Source organism: Cyrtonyx montezumae, unplaced genomic scaffold (assembly GCF_038088225.1).
Source record: "Cyrtonyx montezumae isolate F1298 unplaced genomic scaffold, pur_monq_1.0 scaffold_17, whole genome shotgun sequence".
Taxonomy (NCBI): domain Eukaryota; kingdom Metazoa; phylum Chordata; class Aves; order Galliformes; family Odontophoridae; genus Cyrtonyx; species Cyrtonyx montezumae.
Window position 1 is genome coordinate 13,067,867 of NW_027071903.1, and position 18,381 is coordinate 13,086,247.

Consider the following 18,381-nt stretch of genomic DNA (forward strand, 5'->3'; position numbering starts at 1 on the left):
ACTACAATAAACCATACAGACCATAAATGGAACAACTAAAGTTTGGTAATTACAACATGGTTTATTATGTAATAATTTAACACATGGTGGGCACATTTGATTTATGCAAGATGTAGAGCAGTAGGGTTGTTTCTCTGCAGATCTGCAGTGATGTATTTCCTAGATAAACATTCAGAAAATCGAGTTCTATATGCAAACTTTCCCAAACGATGACTGCAGGCTTGGCATTACTGAGGGTCTGTTTTAGAAGCCAAACATTCATTTCCCATCTTCCTTTCACAGATTTTTGGTCCTGCTGGGGCAGTGTGGCCACAGCACTTTGATAACACTGCAGTTTGATAACTTTGTGGACAGAGGTGATGGGAAGCATGAGGAAACCTGCACACCGTGTTGTACAGCAGCCAGACCCACCCTGTGAACCCCATGGATTTGGGGACAATGTTTCTGCACATTCATGTGCTGCAGGCTTGTGTGCCAGGGGGACATGGGCAGCTCGCTGAGAGCAGGGGATAGCAGGGAAGGGGTTATTATGTCTGGCTGCTGACATCCAGTCCACCACAAGAAGACATATTTGCACTGAGAGAAAAGAAAGCTTTATTCTCTGGATAGCAATACATCCATTTTCATAAGTTCATCTCCAACTTCAGGAAAAAACAAACCCAACAACAGCAAACCAAAGCACCGGCCCTGCAAAATCAATTTCCCTGTTTTGAACAGCCTGCAGCTGTCCCCAGGCACCCCGACAGTCGGCAGAAACCCAAACTCTCACTGCAGCCCAAGGTTTAGATCATCTGAAATTCAGTGATGTTGCAGCACTCCCAGGAAGCTGGTTTTGCACAGCATGGGGCTGCTCATGAACCCTGCAAAGCAGGGAAGCAACCCAAGGCCCTGCTCCAGTCCACAGACAGGCTTGCAGCTGGACAGGAGGAATCCTGGTGCACCAGAAGGAGCTTTGTGTGAGCTGCCTCTGCTGTCAGAGCCCCACCAAAATAGCAAACAGTGTTGCTCCAGCAGTTACTCTATGGAGCATCCTATCAGCCAGACAGTAGCGTGCTGGGAAGATATTCAAGAATTACCATGATCCCGAGGCTTCAGAAGCCTCATAAAACTTGTTAGCTCTGAATTTACAGCAGCTCTTAAACAAAAATCCATGCACTGTCCAATCCTCTACGGAAAATGCACATGAATAGCTCCCAGAGGAGGAGCCCAGCTAGTAACACAAGCGTGCAGTGTAGGGCATTCACCAACTCCTGCCTGCGATCCCTCTGGCAGGCACTGAGCAGGCAGACAGCTCCCAGGCCTGCAGAAATAGAATCACCAAGTTTGGAAAAGACCACTAAGATCATCTAGTCCAACCACTGGCCCACTGCCCACATCCCTCAGTGCCACATCCCCGCAGCTCTGGGACACATCCAAGGATGGTGACTCCTCCCCTGCCTCCCTGAGCACCTGTGCCACTGTCTCACTGCTCATTCTGAGAAGAAATGTTTCCTAATATCCAACCTGAAAGGAGCTGCAGCATGACTAGCACAGGCCTTACTGCCATTAGCTGGTACTTCTGGAGAGGTGCTCCCTCTTTTCTAATCTTAATTTCTAAGTATCTCTTAAAAAAAAAAAAACAAAAAAAACTCTTGAGTCTCATCAGAAATGACTTGGATGATCTTCTGTTAAAAGAATGACTTTTATCTTCATTCAAATACATATTGTATTGGCTTAGAAACATCAAAGAGGCAATGTCTTTACATATTCTATTTCTAAGAAAAGAAAAGGAGTTCTCTCTTTATTAACATTGGTAATGTTGAATCTTATAATGAAAAATGCACAAAAGCAATATTTTTGATGAATAGGTAATAGAACAGCACCAAATAAGAGAGTATATTAATGTGTTTCTTCCCAAAGACTGACTCAGATAATGCATCGGGCAGTTGAAGCCACAGCAAAGTTCGGGCAGAGGTGCTCTGCTCCCCATCACCCGCCCGCTGCTCCTGCAGCACTGCCTGCCTGCACCAACACCACCAGGGACAGCTATCTCAGCTACAACTGGAACAACAGTAGAGGCTTTGCAAGCAATGTTTTCGTACCCTTCAGTATTTTTATTTTGCCAGCAAGTGACCTGCAGAAAAGTCTGCAACATTTTGGGGTAAAGGCGGGCACATCCCTTCCATCTTTGCAGCGCAATGCAGCCTTTGTGCTTTGGATCTTGAGCATTCCTTTCTCTCTCTGTCACCCTTCCCCACTGACTTCGAGCCAGTCAAATAACACAAAACAAGGGCCAGGTAAGTGGTTTGACTGGAAACCAAAGAAGCAGAAAGAGAAAGAAAAGAAATAAACCAGGCATGGCATTTTTGGATTTCTCTCACATCTGGAAAATACCTTCATATGTGTATACAAAAAAAGGCAGTTACTTTGTCCTTCAAAACATTTTCATTAGGCTTTGGAATTTGAAAAATCCCAAAGAAATCTGTGAAATTTAGAGATTTCTGCAGCAGTCCCATCACAGGATGTTCTTTGCTCATCTGCTTTTATACAAAATGAAAATTTGCATTTGGGAGTGATGTACGTGGCAGGAGTAAGGGTATTCCTTCCTGAGTGCTTCCCCTTTTCCTCTGCTTATTTTATTAGAGAAAGAAGTAACGCTTCATAGCAATGGGTACCATGAAGGAAGATGTGCTGCCATCAGAGCTTTTACAGGACAGTATCTGTGCAAGAGGCAGAAGACAAAGGATAAGGGCACGTTAGAAGAAGCGGAGTACTCAGGGGAAAGCAGAGAAGCATCAGTGTATTTTGAGGGGCACAGATGAGGCACAGTACCCTCACTGCATTCATCCTCATGAATTTTTTGCTCTCCCCTTTGCAAATTATTTTCCACAGAGGAGGACTGAATCTACATCTCCACTCAAGACCCCATTGTCTGCCCATTAGTCAGCTTCTCACCCCATCCTTGCAGCCTACAGCCACCCCATCGAGGCTGCTCACACACGTGACCCATCCCAATTCAGTGGGTGGATTCCCACTTTCAAAGTTTTAAATCCTTTCTAAAATTAATGATACTATGCTCATCACATTAACTTATAAGTAACTTGCGTATTCTCCTTATTATTGTCCTTCTGTGCTATATCTCAGTCTACTTGTCTGTCTTTAATATGTACGATGCTCACAGCAAGGACTTAGTCTTTTCAGTGCTTGGAGCTCAGCTCATGCAGGGACCTACTGGAGATAAATAATAAGACAACAATTTAATCTCCACTCAATCACTGTGATCTATGGAACAGCAATGTCTTGTTTGAAGTGTAGTATTATGTTTGGAAACAGCAAACAAGAAGCTAATTATTTTTTGTGTTTGTATCTGTCACTCTTTCCTCTGGATTGAGGCACTGTCTCAGCCCGCTGGCATTGAGCTTGAGGGAAACAAGAGACCAGCAGGGCTGAGCTGTGCTGGGGGAAAAGGTTCAAACGAAGACAAATGGTACATAGAGATGTCTGCAACATCTGAGGCAGCGGCTCAGGACGCAGATGTTGCAGCAAGTTGCACAGTGAAGCACTGGCATTTTGGTGATTACCGAGTTCAAAAGATGTCCACAGACGATCAAATTGGAATTAACAAACAGTGTACAAACTGCATAGGGATATGCGAGCGAGATGAGAGGAGAGAAAAACAGGGCTGGGATTAGGAGTGTGCAGCTTGCAGGATCTGTAACAGTTGTAATTTCTGCAGGAGAATAAACACTTCAGAGGTGGGAAGAGGGGAAAAGAACCAACAATGCAAAGAAAGGGAAGCAGCAATCGTTCCCTCTGCTTTTAAAATATGAACTATTAGAAGGAGAAGTTTCTAAAGTTACTTTTAAATCCAAGAGTCGCAACAACTCCCTGTGCTGTCACGAACAACCAAAGATTTCTCCTTAAAAAGGACAAGAGAATTTTCTTAACAATTATTTTCAACTCTGCCTTTAATGTACAATAAAAGTTACACAAACAGAACTGGCACAAGAGACCTTACAGAGCTGTGAAAAATTAAACCTTATGGGAAATACCCAAAAGAAAAATCTCATGTATTTGTGTGTACATTTGCTTGTATGCTCCAAAAGATGACAGCCGAGAAGCGTGTGTACCACAGAGAAGGACATATGAAAGTGAAGCGAGGCCCCTCCTGAGGCTGATGAGCAGTGCCTTTCTCCCAGTTCCATCTACTTCTTAATACCACACCAGCGTTAACATACATCTGAAGATACACATCTCCTCCAGAGCACAGAGAAGCAGGAACTGTCACCACATCTCAGAGTCACGTACAGGACACCAGCCTCAGGGAGACAGGGATAAGCCCTAGAAGCACCCATACATAGGGCCAGCTCAGGCACCCCCTCACCCCGGGCTCACACTGCTCCCTCACTGTAAGTACTGCAACAGTGCCTATGGGATCTGAGTAAACCAAATCCTGCTGCTCTGCTAAAATCACTGCCCTTTTGTTGAGCATTTAGGAATTAAACTCCTGGAAGTATAATTACAGCCAATATAGATGCTCCTGCTTCATTCCTGCTGCAAATGGGAACACTGCAGTTCTTAAGAGCATTTCGCCCCACAACACTACCTTCAGCTGAGGAATACACAGACATGCCTTCCCTCCCCATGCACATATAATGCCTGAGATCCTCCAATCAGAGAGAACATGCTATAGCCACAAGGGCAACAACATGCTGTGAACTCACAGCTGACAGCACCAACAGCATAGAAATAGAAACAACAACTTACAACAATGCATTCAGGCACATGGAGAAAAGCAAGGAAGTAGAAGGATGACCTACATGAGAATTTACAGGAATATCCAAGCTGAGCAGATCAAATCCTGCGCTCCCCTCCTGGCTGTCCTTAGCAATCCATCACCTTGCTTGTGATGGAGGAGATGGGAGAGAGAGGGGTAGAGATGGACATGGCCATGCTTAGTACTGGGCGTCTGTGGGGGCAGTCAGGCAGACCCACAGCATTGCTGCACCAGGAGGTAGAGCAGCACGGATGGCAGGGTAGTGTCAGAAATGTGCTCACACAAGGGAGAGCAGGGATATAACACGGAGTACGGTGAGACACACCAAGACTGAGGGCATATCCTAGAGGTCCTAGGGAGCAAACAGCATCAGCAGAGTTCAGCCATGGCTCTGGGGTCACACCCAGCTAGATACTTATGTAAGTGGCAAGCAGAAAAGTTCTCAAAGAAGGCAGAAGTGGGCTTACTGCCATCACCTTTTCCTCGAGCAACAATTTTAAAGATAAACTTTTGGATTTTTCCAACTCGCTCTGCAGTAATTAGCTTCATATTGTTATGAATATGAGTATTATCTTGTTAGCAGAAATCTGGAAAAAGCTCTGCTGTGGCTGTACTCACTAGAGAAAAAGCTCCGGGTTTCTGTTATTTACAGACTTAAGTAAGGAATTTTCTTTTTTTCCTTCAAACATTCAACAGCACTGCCTACTGCAGAGCTCTTTTTGAAAGACCACTTGGCAATAGCAGTCCTATACAGCAATGGTCAGGTCTGACACAAAAGAGCGATGGCTATGATTCCCACTGCCCTTAGACTTCCTGGGCAAAGCACTTCACACCAAGAGGGGAAGATGAAATCCATATTGTTAGCATTGCATTGAAATATCAAGCTTATAAAAACCATCAGTCTATCCACACTGACCTGGCAGTGAAAACTCAAAGTATACAGCAAGTGGCCAATCTGATTCCCTCTGCATCCCCGTTAATCTAACAGCTGCCTCACCTAGCACTGCTTTAGGGAGAATCACAACACGAGAACATCTTAAATGAGAGCCTGTATTTTTATTGACCCATCCAATTAATGAAATTAATAATTATTAATGAAGAAAAACTTGCCATCATATTCACTTGTGGCACTTCCAGAACTACTTGCAGCCAGCAAAAGATTACTTGAATGAAATTGTTTTGGGATATAAAAAAAAATGGCTGTCTTTTCCAGTAATTTTTCAGCTTGCCAGCTCTGCAGAGAGGAGCAGGAGCACTGTCTTGGTATGCAAACATGGAACCCAAACTCGGCTGTGTTTATATACATCCCACTTCTCAGATGTGCAGGGTGCAAACATGCATAATACATATGGGTCAAGTTTGATTGCTTAGGAAGGAGGCAATAATACTGGACTAATTATTTTCCTGACCTGATGGGTAATATTTTATTTAACTTCACACTAGGGAAGCCAAACTAGCTGGCGGGAAAGAGAAATGTATTCTCAAAGGGATAATGCAAGTTTATGCAGCACCTTTGATTTTGCATACACACGATGATTGAGATAATTTCGAAATATTATTTATTCATTATGTTTTTATTTGGGCTCAGAATGCAAAGGTTCAATTTTCCTATTCCCCTCCCCATGCCTAATATTTGTTACAGTTGCATTTTTCAAACCATTTACTGTCTGGAGGGTAAGTAGAGTGACACTGCTCATAATGTGCAAATAAATGTGAAATAAGCTAGTCAGCTCAAGTGGAATGAATTACTGTCACTGGTAAAATAAGGCAAGGGGGAACGGCTGCCTTGGGAGCTAAAAAAGACTCCAGCAGGTACTGCTATTGAGCGACTGGAATAACACTTACTATGATTTATCAAAGACCACTTGAAAGCACTTCTGAGGCATTAAATAGGCATGAAAAGAGGCTTTAGTGGCAACGGGACTGCGCCAGAACCGAGTGATTAGGAAACTCGAAAGCTTGACCCTAACATGCAGCCTATGAACAAGTGATGCCAAAAATCTTCAGAGCCTTGTGCAGTAGAGTGCAGAGTACAGTCAATTTTGGAGAGAAGAGATGACCAGAAAGCCAGTGGGTGCCCATTACAAAAAGCTGATAGCGCATCTACAGAGAGAGGAGAAAAAACCCAGCCCACGATTACCACTGCAGCCACACAGCAGACAACCACAGATTTCTGCAGGAATAATCTTGCAAATGAAAGAAAAATAGTGAAAACTTCTTCAGTTGCAGCATCACAGTGTTTTTAAAAAGGCAACTGGCTGCCACTGCAGCTAATTACAGCAATGCCCCTGCTGCCTCAGCCAGAGCCAGCACGCAGCTCACCATGCTCCCAGGTCTCCTTCAGCCAGCCACTTCTCAGCCTGCTGCCCAGAACGAGACATGTGCAGTACTCTTGAGTAGCTCAGATTTATTTTCATAACCAGAAATAAGGAACCAAGCCACTGAGCAATTTACTAAAATGAACACTTGAGGAAGGAAGAAGCTCCATGTGGCAGAGCTCCCAGCTCCATCTCCATCTGCACAAGGTACCCAGGGACTGCTGTGGGTGGGGAAGCTGAAATGGAGAGCTGTAAAGTGGTTGGGGAATGCAGACTTTCTCCTTTTAGATTGCCTAATAAACTACATCTTGCCAGCCAACTTTATGATTTTGTGCAAAAAATAGACATCTCTCCCTATGTCTCAGCAAAGATTTAATAGCAGCAAGCTGTAAAGTGGTCTCACATTACTAAGACTTCATTATTTTCACAAAATATACTACTGTCATTTACTTGAACATCATGAAGTATTATCATAAAACAAGTCTCTTAAAGTCATTAGTATGAATTAATGAAGTTCTGCTGTCTATCTAAATACAATTGTTGCTGTTCTAGGTCTTTTAAATAACTAAACCCCCTTATTGTGCCTGAGACCATATAATGCCTGAAAAATACATCAAACAAATGCTGATATTGTGAAGTACAAGGCCCACAGCATTTCCCTTATGTTCCCAGGAAGCCCTATATGAGAGAGGCATCAGCTCTAATGCCATAATAATTACATTGGAGATGCATCACAGTTGTTTCCATATGTAGCCCTCATAGCACAGAATCAAAATAACCAGAAACCCCTCTCCCAGTGGCTGGACCTCTTGTCATTAACTAAGCAGGCTCTGTGTGCTGGGGATCCCCCAAAGACGAGCCTCCACCTCCTGGTGCTATGAGGGTTTTTTTTTGGAGAGGAGTTATTACAGAGCAGCATCACTGTGGCCGTGAACTTCCCAGAGCCACGTACAGGAAGGAAACAGTATCCTTGAAGGTGTTCAAGGTGAGGCTGGATGGAGCCTTGGGCAGCCCAGTCTGGTGGGGTGAACCCCAAACATGGCAGGGGATAAGAAATGGATGGTCTTCAAGGTCCCTTCCAGACAAAGCCATTCTATGACTCTGATTCTTCTTTCTTTTTTTTTTTTTTCCTGGCATCCAACTACAGCTTTCCAACTACACTGCAGCTCAAAGGCTGCACGAGCACTGCTGGACACCATGACTGCTTTAAACCACCATATGTTTGCCCAACAGAAATAATGGAAAATGCCATATTTCCCTGGTGACAATGGTGCTTTTCCAAAGGTAATTACATTGCTCCTTGGGAGGCTAACTAAACTAGGTAAATTAGTTGTGTCTGTCGCTGCTAGGGACAGGTTGGAAGAGCTCCACAACATGTGCAGCTTTAGTTACAACATCTCTGGAAAAGTCCTCAGGGATTTGGAACAATGAAACTGTAATTTAGCCAGTCAGTCAAAAAAGAGTCATAAACAGATTCATAGAGTCTCTTCTGTGTGCTCCACTCGCTGTATATTTTATGAGGGGTGCACTTGCTGCCTTCCCTCTCATTCCCCACGCATCAAGCTCACAAAGAGAACAATGCAAGTACAAAGAAAGGGAGAAACTTTATGTTCATGGCATCACTCAGATCTTATAATAACTATAAACTTCTGTGCAGTTTTTTATTTTCAAAGAAAATCCCTGTTTCCAAAACACCGAAAACATCACCAGTTGTTCCACTCATCCAAAGGAAGGTTTAATGAACCACAGTCAATGAAGTATACAATCTTTGAAGACTGCACTTCTACTTCTTTCCTATGATTTCATACGTAATTTATGTAACACAAGGCATTGTCCACATGCGATTGTATTTTATATGCTATGGCCAATGTTTCTACTGTTCCTTCATCTTTCAAAAAACAAAGCTCCCAAGAATGCACACTGATCCTATAGGACTCACTAAGTAAGGATTAGCCAAGAGCCATGCCCGTGGACATCTTCACCCACAGACCCTATATACATTTGCATGAATATTGGCTTAGCTGAGAAGCAGTAGCAATTAGAATGAATCAGAAGAGAGACAAACTTAAAATGGTTCTCTGCAAACCCTGTAATTAGATCACCAACAGCTGTTTAGCCTCGTTGACCTTTATCCAAAATAATAATGATTTCAGCTGGAAAGGCTTCAATCCCAGAAGAAATATGACAAAAAGCAAATCATCAAGTACCAGCATCAGGGAATTAAGCATTATTTGACCATTATTCTGAGTCCTCTCTTGACAAGGCTAAACAATATAAAAATAAAATTTGCTTAAAAAATTTTGGTCATAAGAAAAGATACACCGTGCATTTGAATAGAGGGATTTCCCTTGATTATAGCCTGCATTCTTAATCACTGTATTGTCATGCACTTGAAGCACAGTCTGCTGTACCTGGCAAAACTAGCATGACACAAATTCAACAATGGCAAAAAATGGTTCAAGCTGAAGACAAGATCCTATTTTTCCTCCCACTTCTCAGAAATTATAATTCAAGTTTTAAAGTGCCTTGAAAATAAAATAACACATTGAACACTCCAAAAAAAAAATCAAATGGAAAAGCAAACTTGCTGAGCTGATGCGAAAGGGTCTGCCCTTCTTCTAAGGCTGTAGATCTGCAGAGCAAAGCCTACTTCTGAGCATGGTGAACCAGGCTCAGCCTGAGCCTGCCCCTAGCAATGTCCAGTAAAGCTGATGTCAGCTCTGTCTGGACTGTAATGCGTATAGAAGTGTAAGCCCAAGGTACTTTCCTTCTCAGCATGCTGAGCCAGACTAGGTAAGCTGGTCCACTGCACAACTTTATCCTCTGAGCCACTCAATCCAAATTCATAGTTTTGAAATTATTAAAATGTTTTGCATCACTGAGTTTGCTTTATGTTTTTGGTGAATTTCCCATTCACTAAACTTCCTCCAATCTCCCACTCGTGAAAAAAAAATATATAAGGCTTGTTTAGTGCAAGTGATACATAGGAGTGACTAACACAGTCCTTCCTCATCACAGCTTTAGCAATACTCCACATGTCCTTTCCAGTAGCACTCAGGGACAGCCAAATGACCTGGAGGATCCTGTATACAAAGCAAAGCCAACCCAACCCAGGTCTCCTTCCTTGAGACTGCCCAGACGCAATGTGAGTCACTACGTCACCATTAAGAAGATTTTAATGGGCTTTGGAGACATGTGATACTATTTATAATCAGCCCTCCTAGACAGTTGTTTGCATACTCCTCCCTGATGCAGTTTCCCTTGAAGAGAGTTGCTACACAATCATTACAAATTGATTGCAAAAGAGCTAACAATCATGATTAAATCATTAAATTCTTGTCTACGCTTCAGAGAGCGGAGAGAAAATTAACTTCCCACCAACCTAATTTTTTCCTGAACATGAAATAATGATTTTCTGCCCGTCTAATTACAAAGCCAACATCTGATCAAGCCGGCATCCAGAGGGGATTATCACATGCACAAGTATTAGACCTCATTACCAGCTTGAGTGCAAAATTATTACATCTTGTAATTGGATGGTGAGATTTATATACAGATCGGCCCGGTTTCTGTAAGATTGTAATTACAAGCTTCGTTGGTTAGCTACTTATCACTCAGCACAGAAGAGAGGAAAATAAGCAACAGAAAAAGCATTTCATTAACCCATAACCCTATCAAGGGAGAACCACTGTAACATCCATGTCTGCATTAGGGAGAACAGCTAAACTCACAGATGAAACAATTTATTATACTCTTTGCAAATGGGATTTCATTTTGTTTAACCCCTAATGAACTATTTTGGTAAACTGCATAAGCAAACCATCCATTTTATAGACAACTAGGTTCAATATAGTAATTATAAGGGGTAACTGACTGAAATAAATACTCATCTGCTTAGGGGCAAGGTTATTTGATATACAATTGCACATAGATCTGAGCACTCACAATAGGTAAACAGGGAGCTTGCCTGTCACAGAGGCTGGAAAACCCCTCGCATCAAATCAGAACTGGGAGAGCATAAGAAATCCTGCTGGCAAGAGTAAGACATACACACACAAATTACCAAAAAGCTGAGATCATCAGGGTCTGCGAGGGCAGGGCATGTCTGAAAGGCAATTAAAAATACAGAAACATCCCACAGTGCCACTCTGGGGCTGTAGAGGTGCAGATACATGCGAACAGCTGGATGGGAGTGGTGTATGAGGGACAGATGCATTACCTCCATTCAAACAACATTTTTAATATAATGGTTTCAGGCTTTTTTAGCAGAGAAAAATTGAAATAGTAAACATATATTACACATGTTCTGTGCCCATGTTATGCTCTACCTTCACTGCCTAACTCCTATGGCATGATGTCAATGCATGTTCCATCACTGACTTCAATCCCCACTTGAATCCTGACCTCTTTGGGTTTTCACTAAGGCAGTCCGTATTTAAGATTATAGCAGAACTTTTCTCATTTTTTTCTCCTTCATTTTTTTAATCACTGTTGCTTACCTAACTGGGAACAGCAAATCCAAACATCACTTCTTTTACACACCTAATGCAGAACAAAACCACGGCCCTCTGTGTAGAAGCCATTATGTCAAATGCTGGGGATCTCTCCTGTATCCAGCAAAGTCTCAGGAAGGCAAAAACCTTCCCATTCTCCTGAACTACAAACTATTTAAGTGAGTAGTAAGCAAGTGGAGAAGCCAAAGCTGGATCTGAATATACAACAAAAGAACAAATGCTTAAATAATCTGACATGGATGTGTCCTGGGCATGAGGAATGGCTCTGCATGATACCTAGCACTTTCTACCCTACACCAAAACCAAGCCTGGTGAGGTTTTGATGTTGTCAGTAGGAACTATATATTATGGCGCAGAAACAGAGTGATTCAAAAGGGCACCAGTTTTTAAAAGGTTAACGGAATATTTCCCAACTCAGTTCAGTTTTAGAAACCAACTTTGATTTCAAAGATCATTTTTATCACAAGTCCAATTACAGTGGATTTTTATCTCATGTCAGCTGTTAAACTTTCATTGATTCCAGTAGTGCAAGGTAAGCAGCATATCAGGGTTATCTGCAGAGAAGGATGATTCCCTGCTATTATTGCCAGTAGTAGCACCCAAAGGTTCCAGCTGGATTGCTCAGTTCTGGGCACTCGACACATACAGATAACAAAATATCTGCACCAGGGGTCTTGCAGTCTGAAGGAACTGATATATAAGAGAATGAGAGCGACCTACTACCCTGAGGGGTTCTCAGTGCTGTAATTCTTCTTAACACAAGCTGTTTGCCTGACAGAGCCTTTCTTTGTTATTACACTTGGCCTGTATATTAAATATTTCTAAGGCCTTCTGAACTGTACTTGCCTATTTTATATCCCTATCCTATCATCCTCCAAAACCGTACACAAACAAAAGTGAATCCAAGCAATTTTTCTATATCAAATTATATATATATATATACTTAAGGAAAAAAAAGAAATGTTTTCCAAAGATAAAAGGTCTTCAGTATAAATAGGAGAACAGTATAGCTATTGAGTGCTATGAGAGAAGCTAACAGGGTATGCTCACCATGCTGCCAGAGGACTTCCAAAGCCTTCTGGTTGAGAGAGCATACTGAGAATGCTTTATGTCCACCAGTTCTTACGGATGTATTCTTATGGAATAATTACTTGCACACTATGTTTAGGATTTTTTTTTCCTTTTTGACTGGCATATATTGTATGCATTATTTATTAAGTTGCACCAGGGTCATGTCCTAGCCTCATTTTTTTCCCCCACATTTATTGCTGTTTATTGTTTGTGCTGTAGTAGCACTGAGTAGTTCTGGCCATCAACTGGATCCCACTCTGCTAAATACTGGGGCAGCCACACCTAAAGGTAGGGATACACACTGAAGGCAAGGCAGAAATACCTGAAGCTTTGCGTGCATGAACTCTCAGTTTCTTGCACATTTGTGATAGATCTGTTTTTCTGATAGGACAGGTACACGGAGGAGAACAGGGAGATGGAGTGGTGATGATGTGAACCCACAGAATCACAAGTGACAATAAATAATCAGAAACAAACCATCACATTTGTATACTCACACAGTTTCTTCACTGCTGTTTTTGTGATACGCTTTGCTCCAGCAGACCTTGTCATTTGGCAGTGCCCTTCCATGTGGGCAGTTGCACAGAAAATAAGGACTTGGTTAGTTTCACTCCCAAAGGTTCATGAAAAGAGAAAGGGCACCATCTCTAGGGGCAATTGTGATCCTATCAATACAATCTGCCTACACGGCCTCACGTTGAGTTATGCATCCAGTCAACAAAACCTAGTATTAAGGCAATAGTAACAATACAGCATTCAGAGATGCGTGAGAAAGCCTTCTGAACTAGTATACATGCTTTTTTTCTTTGATGTACTTGAGAACGTAAATACAGCTCTCCATTGAGTTTTCTTAAAATATTTCGGCAAACAAATTTTGGATGAAATAAGTAGCACCTGCAGGCAACACTGTGGACTTCTCATGCCATGTTGAACCCAAATCCAGGCAAAAATAGGTGCATCTCCCTCACTTTGGCAATTATGGTCACACTGTGTTCTGAAGGAGTGGCAAAGTCCACGCACTGAACTTTGTTTCCGCAGCTGGCACAGAATATCTAAGCTCTTTATTCATCTGCACTCTTCCCCTCAAGGCTCTGTGGGAGTCTCTGCACTCCAGCATCAACGTTCTCTGCACAGTGCTGTGCACACTGTTGGATCTTTGGTTTCTCTCCCTGTTGTGACCTCCCCTGATCCTGTTCAGTACTGCTCTGCAACCTTGCAGAGTTCTTCCAGAGAACAGACCCATCTGCAATGTGCACAATATCTGCCAATCCTTCTCTGGCTGAGGCGAAGTGAAACGCCAGCAAAGCTAGTGCCTTTACATTTGTATCCCCATTAGATGCCACCTAATACATTCTGCATCTTGAAAAATTGAAGTTGGAAAGGGAGAGAAATGTATATAGCAACTCTAGAAAATCCATCCAATTGAGCTGAGGGGAAAGCTAAATGGCACAGAAGGCAAGTGAAGACAAACTGCTGCTTCTCTTGGACTTTCTGGAAAAAATAACAGGGAGGCCTACTTCAGCACTGCTTTGAGGTCCAGAAGAGCAAGTTCAAGGAGGTCAGCAAGGCATGTCTTGTAAGACCAGCAGGGACAAGCTGTCAGATTTATTGGGTTAAAGCAGGGTGGAAGAAAGATAGTAATATTGTAAAAATGGGCAGCATAAAGTGTTTAGGAATTTCAGGGAGAAAAGAAACAGAACTCAAGAGAATATGATAGACAACAAAAATTAGAGCAGCAGAAAGCTATCAGCATGTTCAGAGGTGACTTTAGACACCAAACTTCAAACAAAGTGTTGGAGATGAGCAAAAGCAAACAATTACACAGCAAAATCTGTCAGCACAAGAGCCAGGTAGTCCTGAGAACACTGAATGGGGGCAGAGCCAGCTGTTCCCAGACTGCGGATGTCCAGCCTTACTAACAGGGCACAAGGTGCCCAGTGGGTCCTCAGAATGTCTGTGCTGGACAATTCTCCTCCTCTTCCTGCTGGGCTGATCTCACAGCTGGGCCACTCAAGAAACACATACAGCTTTGTTATTTGGGGCTGTATCTCTTGGTGCCCTAGAGGAGGACATACCTACAACCTGAGTTTTTACCTACAACCTGAGTTTTGAAGACACAGCAGCTCCAGAGGAAACCAGCCCAAACCCAAGAATGCCCTGCCACTCATTTGCAAAGCAATTACAATAAAAATTACTGCAGTTAGCAGTGGCAGAAGCGCTACGAGCAAGGCGACCATGGCAAGCAGCTTCCTTTATTCATTGCAGCCCCTCATTATGTATCACTCCAAGAAATCCTGCTGCTTTCCCTGTTTGCAAGGGAGCCTCGAGCCTTTTCTCAGCAGCTGTCACTTGGTTTGCAAAAAAAAAAAAAAAAAAAAAAAAAAAAGGGCCTCTCAGCACCATGGCGATTAAATACCATTATAACTTTCCTCCTTCTGCATACTGCAGTAGGCAATCAATATGGGCTTACATTTTATGAGACAAGGAGTTAACTTGTTCAATTACGGTGCAGACAGCTCTATTCTTTTGTAACAAGTAATCTGGGTAGGGAAATCGATACTGACAGGCCCGATGCACGCCAGCTAATTTCATATTATCCTCAGCCAATCGGGTACCTGCGAATAATAGAGTTGTTGTTACAGTTCATTATGGGGAGGTGGGATCAATATCTGTACAATAAGAGGATTGGCAATGCATCTGCTGCAGAAGGAGCCCTGCAGGGAAGGGCAGCCCCCCTGCATCCATTTACACAGGGGGAAAACAGGAGGGTAATGGGGGCCCCGAGCCCCGACCTGCAGGTACAGGCATGGGCACGCGGGATGGAGCGGGGCAAGGGTGAGCAGAATGCTAATGGCAGATTAAAAGGGGTGCATATGCTTCTCCAAACGAGATAACGCAGCACAGCCGAGTGAACCAGAAACAATCTATTATTTTTGAAACATTACATTAATATACAATGTATGCTTGAAAAAATACAGGGCAGAAAGGGAGAAAACAGGCAGTCGTATTCTGGAGGTGATGATGTATATTTTATACTCACGAGATTTCGTGGAACATGTTTCTTTGATGATGCAAAGCCCTACCAATGTTAGCATTTATTATGCAGGGTGTGCAAATGGGGCCCAATAGAAAGAGAAACGCTTGTATTCAAATTAGAGGGTAAGAAGAGGAAGACATCTGTGGTGTGTTTTCAAAACAGCTTGGGAAGTAACACTCGTTATTTGGGCTGTTTAAGAACTGAAACAAAATTAAAAGCATATATTTTTGACAGCAGAATGAGTGGGGTTTTTCTGAAAGAGTTGGATTATTTAAGATAAATAACTTGTGCTAGCTTCTCAGCCACAGAACTGCCACCAGTGCCGCCTGCGAGGAACACTCATACCTAAGTTTCACTCATCTGATTTCTTTCTCATATGTGCCTGAGCTGAGGGGATGTGGGTTCAATTTCAGAGGCAGTGAGAGCGTACAGCCTGAGCCCACTCAGCACAGAGCTGCAGCTGTTCACTGGACTCTATCCTTGAATGAATGGCAAAACTTCACATGGATTCCAGGGGACAGAAATCTTCCAGAGCTGCCTGAACCCCCATTCCAGTCTCCATATATGAACTCTCAAAAAAACAACACTCTGCCCCAAAGAATTCCACCTCTGTGCTACCAAGACATTTGTTCTTACTGATCCCTATTGCTCTTTCCTTTCTAAAACTCACTGCCCTGTTGCAGGACATTTTGCATTATTTTCCAGAGAGCTGCTCTCCATGCAGGAACCCAGTGCCCCTCCCCAAGGAAAGTCTCACTACTGGTCACCATAAGCTAAACTAGTAGCAGCTGAATACTTAGAAACTCATCCTCCCATTTTATAATGGTTCATTTTGCTTATTTTGTTGTTAAATGTGTTCTGCTGTCTGCTTTCAGATAGGAGCACAAGCATGGGAGCCAGATTCACTCTACATTTTAAAAACACAATCACACAGGGAACTTCAAGCATCACAATTTGGGAATGGACTCATCAGGTACTGCACAAACACAGATTTTCATTAATTGCCAAATTCAACTTTGAAAAAGAGTTGATAGATGTCTTCAAACCAGTGTAAGTTTTTATGACCATCCGTTGCTTCCTTGTACATCTTTATCAAAGATATAAATATCTCAGACCTCTACAATAACAGTGATACATAAAATCATCTCAGCATTTCAGATCTTTTCATACATTCTATCAATCAGCGTTTAGAGAAACCAATGCAGAGAAAATGCAGTGTGATATCCCCAGGAGATCCTCCCTGCTGGAGGAAACCACGAAACCTTGGAGAGAAGTGGCTCACACAGGTGGGAAATCTTGACATACCTTGGTTTGGTGCAGATATAATTTCATAAAGATTTCACTGGGCCTGGGGAAACCGGAACTGAAACTTGTCTCTGAGTCTCAAGCATCAGTGAACTCAGTGGTTTTGACATAATCTTTACTGGACATTTATCCACACGAAACAAAACAAAACAAACAGCCTGAATAATTTGGTGCATTCCAACATGACAATAAAAACAAGTGTTTAATTTTAGAAGCAACAGAGGTGGAGTTATTTGCACAAAGGACAGGGCTGTGCAACACTGTTGGACAGAGGAGTCCAGCCCATGTCTGGCTCTCCAAGTCACTCTCAGTCATTTCTGAAAACCAAAACCCATCAGCTCCATCCCTCCCCGCTTCTTGTTCTCCTGAAATTCTGACTGGGATTAACGGCCCTTTAGAGCCAACCTTAAATTTTGTTAGCTCTAAGGTTCCTCTTAACACGGTATGGCCTTTGGAATAGATTAATGGCAACCTAATTTAGTTCCTAATTCATTCCAGGCATTTCTAAAGTCCAGTAATCATTTTTCAACAAAAACACAAAGTCAGGCACAGCTAAAGAGTTCATTCTCTGTACTCACGCCTGTCACCAGCACACTTTACACACAGCACAGAAGAGAACTTGTGTGGCCATTGCCAAGATGTAGCAAAGCCACCAAGGGAGGAGTTTGAAGGAGGCTCACTGATCACAGAATTGACATTTTTTTGTGTTAGAAAAACCAACTGCTTTCAACTGCACCATGGGCACAAACCAGCTGCCACCAGCCATCATGGCTGCAAAGTAACAGTGCCAGAAAGATGTCTCACGAAGAGACCATGCAGAGCAGAACAACGGCTGTGCAATGCCTCCATCCACTACTGCCACTGAGCAGACAGCATGAAATGTGAAAATATTACGCAGTACACAAACGAATATGCATGAAAATGCATGCAAATGTAAGCACTTCCCAATTACAGCCCTTTAACAGAGAAACATAGCATGGATGTGGCAAGAGAGGACAGGGAGGAGTTGCATATAGATCAGCCCCTGGCTTGTTTAATAGATAGGTGAGGTACACACAAAGTGGAGACCACAGAGATGAATCAGCAGGTTCTGATCTATCCTCATGCACTCCAGAGGAGAAGTAAATCACCGTATATTAGCTGGGAGCTAGTGGCAGCAGCCAGACTCTGAGAGCCTCTGCAGGTGCCCCAGTATCTGTAAGTAAGAAATAAGTGCTTTTCTCAGTAAGGGATAAATGGCTCTAACTTGTCCTCAGAGAGCCCTCCTATGTATCAGCGTTACTATTCTCCTGATAGATGCTCATTTCTTGCAGTAGTGTCATAAATACAGGTAACATTTATATCACAGCTCCCAAGTGGCCATCATTTTAAATCCTGAAT

General features: G+C 42.7%; 1 protein-coding gene across 3 annotated transcripts in view; it reads right to left on the minus strand.

Annotated features, from left to right (window-relative positions):
- Positions 1-8,442: 8,442 nt before the first annotated feature.
- The window catches only part of LOC136046656 (dipeptidase 2-like), a 472,322-nt gene continuing 462,383 nt past the window's right edge, over positions 8,443-18,381 (minus strand). For all 3 annotated transcript variants that reach the window (XM_065733316.1, XM_065733315.1, XM_065733314.1), the window contains exon 12: positions 8,443-8,456. The gene's annotated coding sequence lies outside the window, so the exon portion shown is untranslated. The remainder of the gene's footprint in view (positions 8,457-18,381) is intronic.